The sequence below is a fragment of the Rhinolophus sinicus genome, chromosome 3 (genome assembly GCF_057876585.1).
Source record: "Rhinolophus sinicus isolate RSI-liver-muscle chromosome 3, RSI-T2T, whole genome shotgun sequence".
Lineage (NCBI taxonomy): Eukaryota > Metazoa > Chordata > Mammalia > Chiroptera > Rhinolophidae > Rhinolophus > Rhinolophus sinicus.
In genome coordinates, this window is record NC_142503.1 from 132,091,315 (window position 1) to 132,106,578 (window position 15,264).

A 15,264-nucleotide genomic window follows, 5' to 3' on the forward strand; every position below is an offset into this window, starting at 1 on the left:
TCTGCTCACCTCCTGGGTACTATTAGACTATTTGTACATTGTTCAAGTTATAGTATTCTATTTTGCTCTGAGAATTTCATTTGGAGAGTAGTTTAGTAGTAGCTGTATGCTTAAATGAATTTAGTGTGTACAGACGCTGGGTGTGATATCCTTGCGCTTTACTTTCAGTTATTTTACCAACTGTTTGATAAATGTCAACCCACTGACCTGACACAGTCATTCATAATCCCTAATGCTTAGGGTCTCTGAAACTGTGTAAACATTTTCCGTTCATTCACTAAAAAGTTGTTCAGTGACTACTTGTTGTTAGGCATTACTGAACTTTAAAAATTCACTGTTGAGTAACACCTGGTCCCCCGTCCTCAAGAAGTGAGAGCAAAAAAAGTATATTAAATTCCTACAATATTGCCTCTATGAAAGCTGTTTTATTATTTCTTTGTCCTCAGTTCTTGTCCTAAAGCCTGGTGTTTCATAAGCCCTCAATTAATACTTGTTTAATTGAATGGCCTTTATGTGCCAGAAACTGTGGTAGGTGCATTACAAGTTATAGCTGATTTTATCTTGACAGTAAACCATTAAGTAGGCATTTATTGTCTCCACTTTATAGAAGAGGGAGCTGATTCTCAGTAAGTAATATCCCAAAGTTATACAATACGATTTGATTGTAAAACTCATTCTTGTTCCATAACACCTTGCCTGAGTCACTTATGTTGGAAGTAATAGTGGAAAGAGGCACATGAACTGCTGGTTAGAATACAGTGGGGTGAGTGACATAATTGTGTGTATACAGTCTGGAGGTTAAGAGGCTGCTTAAATAAATAGAGATTCATCCTGTCTACTACTTATTTGTTATATGACACTGAGCAAGCTCTTTCACTTCTCTAAGCCTCACTTTCTTACCTGTAAAATGGAATTCATAATAGAAGGATTATATGAAATAAATTCAGGTAAGCCTGCCCCAAGTGCTCAAGAAATAAGTTCCATTAATATTATTTTATAAAGTGCTCTGGACACTCAAAAGAAGGAATAATTTTTCATCCCGGATTTCCAGGGGAAGGAGACATTTATGCTTGGGCTGTGCTAAAGCACAGGAATTCACCAGGTAACAGGTAGAAAGTCTTGACAGAAAGAGAAGCATGAAACTCAGGACAAGAGATCCTGCCAGATGCACAGTATTTGTCTTACCCTATGCAACTGCAGAAATGTCCTTCTTTCGCTGTACTTCTCGAGAATGTCCACACAGGAGTATCTGTGTTTAGAGAGACTGACTTGCAAATGACCATCTTATCTTACTGGACCATCTTCCCATTGAGATGGTGAATTAGCCAGTGTCTGTACAGCTTTGAGGAAACGTGAGGTGACAGGGCAGTTCTAGGCTTATCAGTCCCCAGGAGACCAGGGGCCATTCCAGGCCAGCTTAAGAGCACCTGACGGTCCTAATTAGTGCCTGCAGCCTGTTTGATATTCTGGAACCGTGTTTCTCAAGCTGTTTTTCATTGTATCTCTCCTTTAGACTTTTCTCTGATTGTTCCTTTCCCCACCCCCGTGAAATGTTACTACCACAGATGAGCTGCGCATCTGGTTATGTACTATATGTTCATCCCTGTTTCATACATAAAAAGAGTAATATTTTTACCCCCCTCCCAAGAACAAATGTGAATGAAGCAGACTTCAGAGAGCCTTCTCAAGTAAGCTGCTGGTCTGGAGCTGACCCTAAACTTGAAGGCTCTATGTGTTATGCTACAAATTGCTACTTTTTATTATACTTTCAGTTGCACTTCCACAGTGATTCCTTCTAGAATAATAATAATCTGGGCTACTGCACTAACCTCCCAATTGGTCTCTCTCAGCTTCCTCGCCTGCCCTTTTATAGTCTGCTTTCCATATAGCAGTCCAAATGACCTTTTAAAAATGTAATCAGATCATGTTTCTCCTCTGCTTAAAATTCTCAAATAGCTTCACATTGGATTTAGAATCTGGACTCTGTATCATGGCTCTCCAAATTTACCAGATCTAGTAACTGCCTATTATTGTATTCTCTTCTGGTACCAGCATGTGTGCAGGTGAGGGTGTTCCCAGGGACAGACGAAAACCATCGCACAGAACGTCACAGGGATTTTCAGTGAATAGCTCTCCATGTGTGGAGGTGACGGCCAAGATGTGGGTGGGCAACAATAGCAGTGGCTATGACACCAAAAGGGCCCAGAAAAGGGGATTTGTGTGCTCAGAGAAGTCAGGAAAGATTCTGTGAAAAAGTGACGGTGATGCAGCTATGATGATAAGAATGATTATGAGTTAACTACTATGTGAAAGAAGGATGGATGGCAATCATTCTGTTCCAAGGGACAGCAGCTACAGAGCCTGCATGGCAGGAGGGAGTGGCCTGCCTGGGAGCCATTAAAAGGTAACCGTGTATAGTGCTGCAATAGACATGGAAACAACCGGAATGCCCATCGGTAGATGACTGGATTAAGAAACTGTGGTACATTTATACAATGGAGTATTACGCAGCCATAAAGAAGAAAGAAATCTTACCATTTGCAACAACATGGATGGACCTAGAGAACATTATGTTAAGTGAAATAAGTCAGAAAGAGAAAGACAAATACCATATGATCTCACTTATATGTGGAATCTAAAGAAAAGAATAAGTGAATGAACCAATCAGAAACAGTTTTGGAGACATGAGGAAAAACTGAGGGTTGCTAGATGCGAGGGGGGGGTGGGGATAAGGGGGAATGTGAGGGGTTTAGAAAACAGTCAGTAACCACAAGATTGCCATGGGTATACAAAAGTCAATTTGGGGAATGTAATCAATAATGTTGTAAAGATTTTGTAGGTATCCGATGGACACTTGTCTCATTAGGAGACCACCTCAGGGAGGATGTAGATGCCTGATCACTGCACTGTACACCTGAAGCTGAACAATACTGAATGCCAACTATAATTTTATATATGTATATAGTTACAAGAAGCGGAGTACAGCATTAGGATTAGAGACAGTGGAAATGGAATGGCTGTGTGCGATGTCAGAGGGATCGTGGATGGGAGGTGGGTTCACACAGTGTGAGGGATATAAATGATAAACGTCCAAGTATTACTTTGTCTTGTGCACCTGAAACTAATAATAAAAAAACAAACAAACAAACAAACAAAAAAAAACGGTAACAGTGGTCAGGGCCTGGTGAGAAAGGAAGCCAGAACAATAGGCAGGGGCCAAATCACAGAGGGCCTTTGAGATCATGTGAAGGGCTGAAATCTGTCTTAAGAGCAAGATTGCCACTTACAGGTTTTGACTGTGTGACTAGTGAGGAGGTGACAAGGTCAGATTTTTGTTTTGGAACGATTGCTTTGGTTGCAGTGTCATGCAACAGATGCATGAGTACAGACCAGTTTGGAGGCACCGTGGTGCTAGGGGGGCCAACTGGTACTGGTTTGCCCAGGACTGTGCCGGTTCTAGCACTGAAAGACCTGCATTGTGGAAACTCCTCATCGTGGCAAGCCAGCCGGTAGGTCACCCTGTGCTATGCCATTGTTCAAGTGAGATATTATGGTTGTCTCATGACTCATGGAGGATCTTCTCTTCCCTAGGCTCACATCAGTAGAAAAAGGGCCAGCATCGTGATCCCCTCTTTCTGAAAGCCCTTTTGAACTGGTCTCCCCAAGCCTATAGAAAATGCTGTAACACACACACACACACACACACACACACACACACACACACACACACACACACCCCTAATGTGCAAATTGCTTTAGGGAAGCCTTGATAGATTTATTTTTTCTGAACAAGCTTGGTGACATCACATTTTTGAAATCTCAAAGCCTGTACCCTGCACAAGCGAAGGTGAACCCAGGTAAGAGGATGAACTAAATCACTGCGGCACCTTGAACTTCTGTTTGCTACCAAGCTGCCCCCCAGCACGCTCTTCATCCCAGCACCCTGGTTCCAGCCTTGCTTTCTCCCCCACATTGTTAGCTCCCCAGATCCCGCTAAAGCCCGTTCTTTGACCATACTGAATTACAGAACACTTGAGTAGTTCCCAGGGGCCCCCTAAATAAAGTAAATGGCTCCATGCTTAGATTTTAAAGATGCCTCTCTGATCCCTTATCTAACCCCACTTCTTCTGAGGCTCCCCCAAGGCAGAAGTCTTTTGTTACTAAACCATCAAAAAGAATTGAGGGAGGAAAACTGCTACTCTACTGCTGCCACTATAGCTAACTGGGCCTACTCTGTGGGCCAGCCACTATTTTAAATACTTTACATATATATTTATTAATACTTATATTAATAAATGGATCGCTCATTGTACAGACTTTTGTTGAGCACCCATGATTTTCTAGGTAACCTCTCATGCACAGGACACAGCAGGGAACAAAGCTTCTCCTTTCATAGTGGTTACATTCTACAGTGTGTGGGGGTAGACACTGAGTGACCCATCGATATATGATGTGGCCGATGACAAGTGCCATGGAAACAGGTGCATCAGGGTGATGGTTGGGGAGTCACATTGGCCATAGACATGCTTTCTTATTGAGTCACCAAGGAAGCCTTTTAATGAGGCGTCATTTGAGCAGATACCTGAAGGCAGCCTGAGATTGAGTCATAAAGATTCTGGGGCAGTGTAAGCAAAGGGAATAATGAAAATATATTTTTTCAGTTTATGTTGGAATCATGAAATCACACCTTTCATATTTCTCTCAGGCACTGATCAAGCTTTCAAAAATCCATTTTTCCTCCCATTATTGTGATTTGGGAGCATTAAAAAAAAATCTCTTTACTTTTCACTTTCCCTGCTTCCGTTTTAACCTGATCTTTAAAGGAAATTCTGGTATCAAGCTAGTCTTGTACTCTCAAATCTGACTTTCTGTAGTTTTCGTATTTTTCTCTCCCAATACACAATTTAATGATGGAAATGATTATGACTTTTTGTCTACTTTCATTGTTGTGTTTGTTGGAAAGTTAAACTGGAGCCATCCTCAATCATTAATGCCAGCTACAAATAGCAATATGCTTGAATTTGGAAGCAGAGACACAGGTTGAATTTGTTATCTTCAGATAATGACATTTCTGTCCTCTCTTTACTGAATGTCTGCCATCTTTAAGCCGTGTACTGTAGGGGAAGCAGAGATGATTATGATGACAGTCTGTCCTCTTAGGGAGATTTTGATCAAATAGGAAAAATACAAAGGCTTAATTGACAATAGGAGGCAGGGTGTGTTGGGATCCCTATAAAGCGGATTTGGAACACATAATAATAACGATAGCTATTACTTATATAGCCCCGATTATGCATCAGACACTGTGTTCTAAATGCTCACAGGTCTTCAGGTATCAATACCTGTATTTTTGGGATAAGAAACTGAGGCACATAGAGATTCCTTAGCTAGCTAAGGTCGCCATGGGAGTTGGAAGAGCTGGGACTTGAACCTCGGCAATATATGCCCTAAAGCTGTGCTAAAGGGTAGGAGGGAAGGGCAGTCTGGCCGTCAAGACTCTGAGACATGGAATCCAATGACATCTGAAGTCTGAGTTCATGGACCCAGGACTGAGCCAACCTTCTGCCAGAAAAGGATAACAGATTGGAGATGAAGAGCAGGACATGGAGACATCACAGGCTGGTTTAGGCGGTAGGAACCTGAGAAGGCTCTCAAGTTCAAAATTTTTGCCTTTGTGCTTGGACCTGGAGAGAGTGATTAAAGCACCTGTTCAGATAACACATGTTAAGTGCCAGATAAAGGGTTTGGACCACAGGGAAAAAAGGCTTTAGACGTGCTGGGGTGGAGATCACTGTGTTCTGGGTCTCATTTAAGCTAAAAATGAATTTTCCTTTACAATAGAGGTGGGAATAATAAGCCTTGATGAATTCATTTATTTTCACCCATGTTAATTTTACATTCAACACGACATTGCAACACTTCATTTGCTTTGCTTCTAGCTTTTGCATTAATAATGAAAGTTTGGCTTGTTCCCCTCCTTGTACATTTCTTATGCCACTTCCCTTGCCTGCTTCCCTCCTTTACCGTCCTGTGGAGTGTTTTGGCTCCAGAAGTCTGGCTTCTGATCCCAGGTGTGCCCTTAATTTGCCATCTACCTAGAAAAGTAATTTGGAGAGTGGGGTCCATTCATTTGCAGGAGGGATGACGAATTGGGAGGGAGAATAAAAAGCTGTTTTTCAGATGAGGACACTGAGGCACAGAGAGGTTAACAGTGACGTGCAAAACACCATTCTTGGAACTGGCAGAGCTGGGCTTGAGCCCAAGCCCTCTTCCTCTGAATTCATTGTCTTTTTCCTTGGTTTACGCTGCCCGGATGGAAACTGGCTTACATGAAGATTCGTCAGTCCTGGACCAGTTGTACCATGGGGTGAGTGCTCTATATTCTATGATGTAATGAAGGAGAATTAATAAATGAGTAGGTCTGTCTAATGAATGAGACTCCATGTCCCCAGTCAGTCCTGTAAGGGATTTTCAGAGTCAAGTTTCTGGGGCCAACTATCTGGGTTCAAATCCCAGCTCAGTCACACAGCTGTGAGACCCTTGTCAAGTTAGATACTTACTCTGTGCCTCAGTTTCTTCACTGAAGTGTGATATCATAATAGTACCTACCTCAGAGATTTGTGTGTGTGTGTGTGAAAATGAATGCTTTAAAACAGGTAAAGCCCTAAGAAGAGTGACCAGTACCTGACAAGTGATCACTAAACAACAGTAATTACCTTAACTATTTAAAGACGTAGACTGTTCCTTCATCTTTCGCTTGAGAACCAACGCTTAGAAACACTTTCGATCTTCCTAAGCTCTGTCTTAGCTGCAGGCAGAAGCATTAGGATTTGCTCAGTACTGGGAAGACCTCTGACCATATTAACACCTCTTTTATTTAAGTGAAGCTGGAATTCTCCACAGCCTACCATTTCCTTTGACAGGGTAATCCTGAGAATGAAAATCCTCCTGGGATGGCTGACATATGTGGTTCAAAGCTAAATGATTTATTGAGCTAAATGGTCCTATTGTAAAAGTGAATTTTCTTAAGGGCAGGAAAGAGAATGCATTACCAGTGAAAGGAAAGGAAGCACAAAGAGACTGGTTGGAGAAGCCAAAGACCAATCATCCACCTAGAATAGTTTGGACAAAAATGTCAGGCATACAGTTGGCCCTCAGGGAATGAGTTTTAGGTGGAAAATGTGCCATTTGCTTCGGTGGCACGCCACCCAGGTATTTCTCTTAAACCTCCTTCAGCAAAGTCTGCTGTGTCTCACATGCTGATCTCGTCTTCTAAAATTTTCCAATAAATTGCTTATTTAAATAAGATTATGTATGTGAGATTCCTTCGAAAACCATAATGCACGGTAGCCTCGGTTCAACTCTAACAGTAGTAAATAAATAATCCAACTGGGGCAGAACCTCTCATTTGAGGAGGACGATATATGAGTGAGAATGTCTTGATCCTTTTGATTTTTCATGGGAGAGTACTATTCAGTGTGTATGTGGGCGAAGGAGGCATAGGTATTTTCAGGGTTTCTCTGCTTTGAGGTATACTAAATTTTGACCTCACTAGGGGCCCTGCCTAGCTTTTGGTTTCCTGTTCCTAGGCCCGCAGATATATACTAGCTAGCACTGTGCAGAGTGTTCTCAGCCAAATGATCTTGACTTTTGAGGACTCAATTCTTCATTTAAAAACAAAGGAAAGGGCTAGGGATAAGGAGAAATAGGAGCTACCTGCCTTTTTGAATTTTTTATAAAACAAAGGTAATGAAAGGAGAAAATAGGTGCTAAAACATTTAGAAGACTGAGGCAGTTTTGTTCTAGAATGTCAGTTTCCTCCCTGAAATAACCTTGGGATTCTCCGTGATAGAGACCTTAGCCCTTAAAGAATAGTTCTTTCCTCCAAAAGGAATCTAGTTTTATTAATCAAAACAAACATTTAGTAGGAAAAAATTTTCTCCATCTGAAAGTTCCCCTCAATGTCATGGGCTCCCCATTTAGCCCCATGGGTCAGCATCCAGATTTTGAAACGGAAATCATGATGCGATTGAACCGTTACACTTTGCCTTGGGAAACACTAACGTGTAGAATGTAGTAATATTTCTGATTGCCTGACTATTCTGTAGGTCCAAGTATGGGAAAGTCAGTAATACTCAGGGATCTTGTCCTTAGTGATGTTCATACAGTATGGGAGTTGGGAACATGAAAAACTACATAATATTTGCTCATATGATCCTAAGTGCCAAAGAATTTAGTGGCTACTATTGGGCTAGATATCCTTAAATATCAGTGGATCAAATTCTGGGTGTTGTGGGATTAAATGATCTAAGTAACTGAATCCAGAAAAGGTTAATGATTATTGACATCTACTGTTTTTATTTGAAATGAAAATTTAATGATGTTGGATATTATGGAAAATAGCTATTAATAAATAGAGCAAAGGTCCTTTACCTTTCCAAGATGAATAATACCATCTCGTATACAATAAAAATAATACCAGCTCAGGATGAAAGTGGTTCTGAGGGCCACATCATCTAAGCATCTAGCTGTTCATGGAGGTAAATTCAACAGGATCTGGTGATGTATTGGCATCGGAGAGCGAGTAGGTATTAAGGAGGACTGATGGATCTATAGAACTGGATGGATAATGATTTAATTTCCAGAGAATCTCTATCAAATAGTCATCAACATGCACTTGAAAATGTCCAATGATAGCAAACCTTTCAAAGAAACCCATTCCATTTGGATAACTTTGGTTTTCCTTTCTTTGGGATGGGAGCCATATTTATCACTGAGTTTCTTCTCGTATCTTTTTTTGTATCACTTGCTTCTTCTTTACCGTATATAAACTTAGTAACTCACCAATCACTTGTTTATGAGTTCCAGTGAGGCCACATTAATAATAATACCTTGTTATGGTGGATCTTACCTTTTCCTATTTACATAAGACTTCATTCACTTCTTCAAACCTCCCCAGTTAGTTCCTGGAGCCTCACGTGTGCTTAGCAGTCAGCCAATCACACTGTCCTCCAGCCTTTTCTTCACTGTACCCTATCCTGGCTTTGCTGCTCATGTCTTCCATGAAAACAGCATCTTGCTGAGCACAGCGGGCCTTTTTGAATTTTTAGGGCACTGAAGGCGATGGTGCATGGGTGAGAACAGCCCCTTCTCCAACTCTGGCCATGTGCTCTTACCTGCACCCTGAAGCAGGACTGATGGGTTTCTCAGTCTTACAAAGTCTTTCATGAACACAAAAGAAATGTCCTACCTTCTTTCTTCTGTTTGGCTCAGATCCTGTCCCTTTCTCTCTATTGTCCTTACTTTTTTCTCTCTCCTCCTGCCCCTTACCTGCAATTTGCCCTCTCTCTCTTCCCAAATTTCTATAACTAAATATGTCTTCTTCCTTTTTCTTGTCCCTCCAACACAAAACCTTCCCCTGTATATGTGCTCATATACTAAACTCGTGGGGGCTGCCTCATCTATCAGTTTCACACAGAAGAGGACTGGGTATCCCAGGCGGGGCTCAGGTAGGTCAGTCTGCAGCACAACATCTCCAGACTGATGTTCTTCAGCTCCCCGTCATTTTGCCGTGTCGTATATGCTGCTGCTCTTTCATCAGAAGGTCTATGGGAAGATCAGCCTCATACTTGCTGCGTTATTTCAGTGATACGGCTCCCCGCCCTCACCCTATTCTCTTCCTCCTCAAAGTCACATTCTTTAATTCTCCATCCTTCATCTTTTCTCCAGTCTCATTGAAATAACTTGCTTTTTTCTTTTCCTTTTCCCCTTGTTAAATCCTTCCTGATAAGCTAGAGTATTGAGAGACAGTCTTCAAGCCCCTCCTACTAGAATGTGTTGTACTGAGTGGACTGTTGACTTTGGGGTAACACTGACCTTGTGTTGAAACCCAACTCTGCCACCTCCTTCTTGTGGGTTCCATTTAATGATATATAAAATGAAGGTAACAACCTTATAAGGCAGAAGGTAGTTGCTAATTCAGTAAGATAACAAATGTAGAATTTCCAACTCAGTGTCAAACCACATAACCAGTGTCAGCCTCCTCTCCTGCCCTTTTCTGTCCCGTCTGTTGATGACAGGTTGCACTTAGTTGTGCAGCTGGCTGTGGCTTGTCACTGCACACACATCTGCGTAACACTCCTGTAGCATGTATTGTACTTTTCCTCATCTTGCCCTTTTTCTTTCAGGGGACTCAGTGTACCAGTGACCTTTGCATTAACTTCATCATGGAACTTCGGGTTGATCATTTAGTCATAAATCCACGTGTTCCACCTCTTTGTACTTTAGTAATGATGTCAAATTTTCATTAATACTATAAAATCTGTGAGTGCCCTTAGATGTATAATATGCATCTCCCATTTGACTCACTATGTTTTACGTACTAGCAGGGCCATATGTTCTGATGGCAGCTAGTGGTATTAACACACAGTTTCTAATTGCATTTGTGAATGTGTTCATTGCATTGATTTTAATGAAACACCTTAGAACTGAAGGAAAGCTAACTATTGTTATGGTTATGTTAGTGACATTTGGCTCTGGGAAGGCAATTGAGACCGACAAAAAGGAATGAGTAAGTGTTGTTTTCTGTCTCCCACCATCAGATTTAAGAAAGCCCCATTATTATGTTTCCTCTGTTAAGAATTAAATTTTAAGAACCACAGGTGGAATTAAGTTTCCATGCCCTGAAGTTATTTATATTGTAAAATGTTGGTATTTACCGAAATAAGTAATGCTCCAAAACATGCTTTGGGAAGAAAGACTTGAATGTGGTAAATTTATTTGGCTCAAATAGGCCCCTCAGTACAGCCAAATGGATGTTTCTGCTGTTGGCCCTTTAAGAAGGATTTTCTTGGTAAATCCTGGTCTTTTAAACGGCACAGAGTGCCCCCAACGGGAAAATTGACTCATCATCCATGTAAACACGTGTCCACTTTAGAGAATATTATTATAATATTTAATCTGATGATTTAAAAAAAGCACTTAATAGTGCACTCCCTAGTGATGTCTTCTGATTCACAGATTTACTTTGCAATTTATACACAGAAATTTGTGCCAATTGCAACTTTTTATTAAAAGCTATAAAACGTTATGGAATCCCAGGCCTTAGTTTCCTTCTCACTGTGCATTCTAACTACCATTGCAGACCCATTTGCTGTACTTATTATATATTTGCTTTTATTTCAAATTCTTTGAAACTTGCCACAAACCGTGTAAACTCTTCCTGATAATCAGAAATATGTTCAGGGATCCTCTTGTGGTCCGGTAAGGAGGAAAGACCCACCAGTCTTTCCCTTAGGGATCAGAACAACAGCCATTTGTCTCAAAATTCAATTTTAATTTTTTGTTGCATGTATTTATTTCTTCAATCTACCTAGAGATCTTAGCAATCTCAAATTCAGAAATGTTCTTATTAAATTGTTTTATGTTTTTTGAAAGGATTTTATTTTTTGGATGTGTTTTGAATCCCAGGAACATAGGAGATTTCTAGAAGCAGTGTGAGGTTGCTATAACAAATTATCTAGGGCAGCCATCTATACCTCAAAGGTTTGGCTTCTTCGTCAATTTCATAAATGCATACTTGTCTTCACCTTTATTCTTTCTAAGCCTGCCATTTGGATAGCTGTAATTTCTGACTTCTGGTATAGTACTATGCTTTTATGTTTTTGTCTTTCAATTGAGGTCAATTAACAGATCGTTGAGAATGAATTTGTGGAATCATCTGGAAGTGCTTCTAAAATTATATGTCAACGGTATGAAAGAACAGTTAGGTACCTTCTGTACCTATGTACAGCTGTAGGAATTGTGGACATGATGTTTTTGCATAAAGTGGTGACATTGTGAGTAACAATCAAATGTGGAATTCTCAGAGCAGCTCAGGGAAGATGTGTATTGAGCCTAAGATGGTACTGTTTCCTTTGCTAAGTCTTTGGGTCTGACTCTAGCAGCTGTGACATAGAAGGTGTCTGTCATAGGACTGTTGAAACTCGGGATAACATAATTACCCTCTGTGACTGAGATTTTAGTTCTTTTAAATTCAGATCTCAAAAGATGGGGTGAAGTTAGATAGTGTTAAGATATTCCCTTTGTGGCTTCCAGGCTTCTACAGAAGATATGATTGGTTTAAATGAGCAAATACAGTTCTAACTGTCCATCCCTACAGCCAAGCTCCTGATCACAGGGGGACTGCTTCAAAGGCTGCGGGGACTCCGGCACTTTTTATTACATCCCCTGCAGTAGAAACTTCCCAACATTTAATAATAATTCTCTTCACTTGGGGCAAATTTAATGGTGATGTTCAATTTTAACTTTTCTTACGTTGTGGGACAAGTCTTTCTCTAGGCCCTGTCAGACACATTAAACCATGAGCCATGCTTTCAGGACAAAGAGGAATCCCTAGCAGGAATGTTGCAAACATTACATGCTCTTTTTCCTTGCTGCCAGATGGATAATTTATTGTCTGCCTAAGGGGTACACAGATCATGGTATTATTTGCTTAATTGTCATAATCTGTTAACCATCTTGTTCCAAAGAGAAGAGAAATAATCCTTATATAGAGGTGTTAGAGGTCTCCTGCAGGTCTCCCATCACAGATTCATTATCTTTTCCTGAAGTTTTAAGAAATGCAGTATTTTGTAACTTCTACTTGCAGACTTTTAAGACATCCAGACTTTGATTCAAGTTCCAATTCTGTGATTTGATATTTTTGTGACTTTGGACAAGTTACTTAACCTCTCTAATCCTCCATGGTTCTCATGGGTAAAATGGGAGAGTTAACTAGTATTCATCTCATAGGATGGCGAGAATTAAATGAATAAGGCATAGGGAGCACTTAGCCCAGGGCTTCGCTCTGGTTTAGAACTCATAAAATGTTGGCTACTCTCTTCCTCCTCCTCCTTCCCTTCCTCTTCTTTTTCCTTCTCAACCGATTATGAACCTATATGTTTTATTACCTCTACCTTTAACATTTATGAAATTTCTTACTTTTTGTCCCCAAATTATTATCTTCCTGCCTCTTCATTAGTCGACTAAGGAAAATGAGCTTGTGGGACAGCAGTGGTGATTCCAGCTGTCTTTGCTGAAACAGATATGACACTGGCTTGGAATGTCGTGCCAGTCACCTGTCCCTTTCTTGGGAGTGCCTTCTGTTTAACCATTACTCTCTATAGAATGACTGGTATTATGTGTAATGCACTTCAAAAATAACTGACTCTTACGGCAGGTTTTATGAAGTGGCACTAGATTAGATATTGAATAAGGGCCTGCTTTTCTCCCCATGGTAAACGTAAGCGTTTGTGCAACTCTGATACCACTATGTCTCCTGCAGCAAAGCAAAAAGGAAGCAGACATACCTTACGATACCGTTGCCTATAAATTATAGTTCTTTGTAGGGTTTTGAATATTTACTCAGGCATAGAACTCTTCTAAAAATCATATTTAAATGGAAACCTTTACCAAGGAGTGGGCTTTGAGCCCATTTGGCTCACTCTGTGAAGTACTACATTGCTTGACAGTTCTATCCAGTGACAAACTTTTTATGGCATTTTCTTTAGTCTTCTTTTCAAAAAATGGCTCTCAGCTATTGTGAGATAGTAGAAAGAGCACCAAACTGGGTGTCCAGAAACCTGGATTTGAGTTCCACTTGTATTGCTCTCTATATGTGTGACCAGGGGCAAGTGACTTTAAACTTTCTGGTCTCCTTTATCCTCTCTGTATGTGCAGTGACGATAACAACACATCTGCCATGCATGCCTCACAGAGTGGTATATGGCTCACATGGAAGTTTGAACCACCCAACTTCTCTTATGGAAGTTTTACACATATTATTGCGATATATGAAAATATTTGGAGCATTTTTTGAAATTAAAACACATAACATGAGAGTTAAAACAGGCTTTCTTCCAACAGAAGGGCTACAGGGGAAATGGGGGAGATGGCAGGGGAGCTTCTCTCTGAGTGTCCCCATGTTCCTCCCTCCTCCTTGAGAGCTGTGCTCTGTAGCAGATTTTAAACAAGAGCATCCCCTCAAAACACCCTGCCTGTGTCCTTATTCCTCCCTAAAACGGGGCTGCCACGCTCTGTGGAATCGAAAAGCCTATTTAAATCCCTTCTTCTATCTAATTGGAAAGTCATTGTTCACGAGCAGTTTCCTTAATTTGGAAACACAAATTTGACTTAACCTATGCAGTGATTGTTCCTGATGTAAACTTCTCATAAAATCAGCTCCACAGAATGGGTTCAAATATACAAAAAGATACTTTTAAGTTTTGCAAAGGATGCTATGTTTGTCTTAGCAAGAAGGAACCAAGCCCACCTTTGTGAGATGCTGTGCAAACATTGACTGAACCTTGAGCATCCAATGAGTAAGGTTCTTATATTTACAGATTCTTTTTTTAAATCATGGGGAAGGCGTTTATTTCCACAGTACACTCATATATCTCCCACAGATGATGACACAAGTCAGATATAAGCCAGATAGATCCTCAACACGTGAACACGAGATCATGTGGGATGCTGATGTTTGTTTATCTTTATGTACTGAAGCTTTGAAGAGGAAAGGGAGAGATGAAAAAAGGATTCTCTGAAGTCTTCAACAGAATCTTCAGTGCTCACACCTTGTAGTATATCTGGATATCTGATTGGATTGGTTATGGGTCAAAAAACAAATAAACACAAAACAGAGCCCATTTTCTTTTCCTTTGTTAACGAGCTGTGACTTTGGCCAGACATTTATCAACCAAAAATAATTCTATTGACCAAGCTTTGGCTGCTATTTTATTTTTGTAGAGATTTGCCAGTTGTAAGATCTGGCTTGGAGTGTTGGTGATTTCATAGTCAAATCAGAGTTTGAAAGGTGGAAATTTTGCTTTGGCAGTACAGACTGGCTTAATGCTGCCTTTCTCGTGATGTTGTAAGAATGCAGAGAAAATCACATGATTATAGAATCTTTATGAAGATAAGAAAAATCATTGAGGTAATAATGTCAACTCTCTCAATTTCACTGCTTTGTATCTCATAGTCATCTTCTCCCCTTTACTCAGCCCGAGTCAGAACATGGAACAACCCTCCTTCTTGTCAAGGCTGACCTTCCCCACGAGTCCTCCAGCCCATGTCTTCTCCTTCCTCTTGTGCCTTTTTTCATCTATTGTCCCATATTTTATCCCATCTTTCATTTGTATTGCCAATATCTCCCTCTTTACTACTTCTGCCTTCCTAAGCTAAATACATGGTTAAGTCTCCTTTGTCTTAAAAAAACTAAAGTAACAG

The 15,264-nt window shown here is 40.5% G+C and overlaps 1 protein-coding gene across 3 annotated transcripts in view; it reads left to right on the forward strand.

The window, feature by feature from the left end:
- The window catches only part of FMN1 (formin 1), a 380,104-nt gene that overhangs the window by 13,274 nt on the left and 351,566 nt on the right, over window positions 1-15,264 (forward strand). For 2 of the 3 annotated variants that reach the window (XM_074327933.2, XM_074327935.2), the window contains exon 2: window positions 6,336-6,367. The exons of the other annotated variant lie outside the window; for it this stretch is intronic. The gene's annotated coding sequence lies outside the window, so the exon portion shown is untranslated. The remainder of the gene's footprint in view (window positions 1-6,335; window positions 6,368-15,264) is intronic. 3 annotated transcript variants of the gene reach the window in all.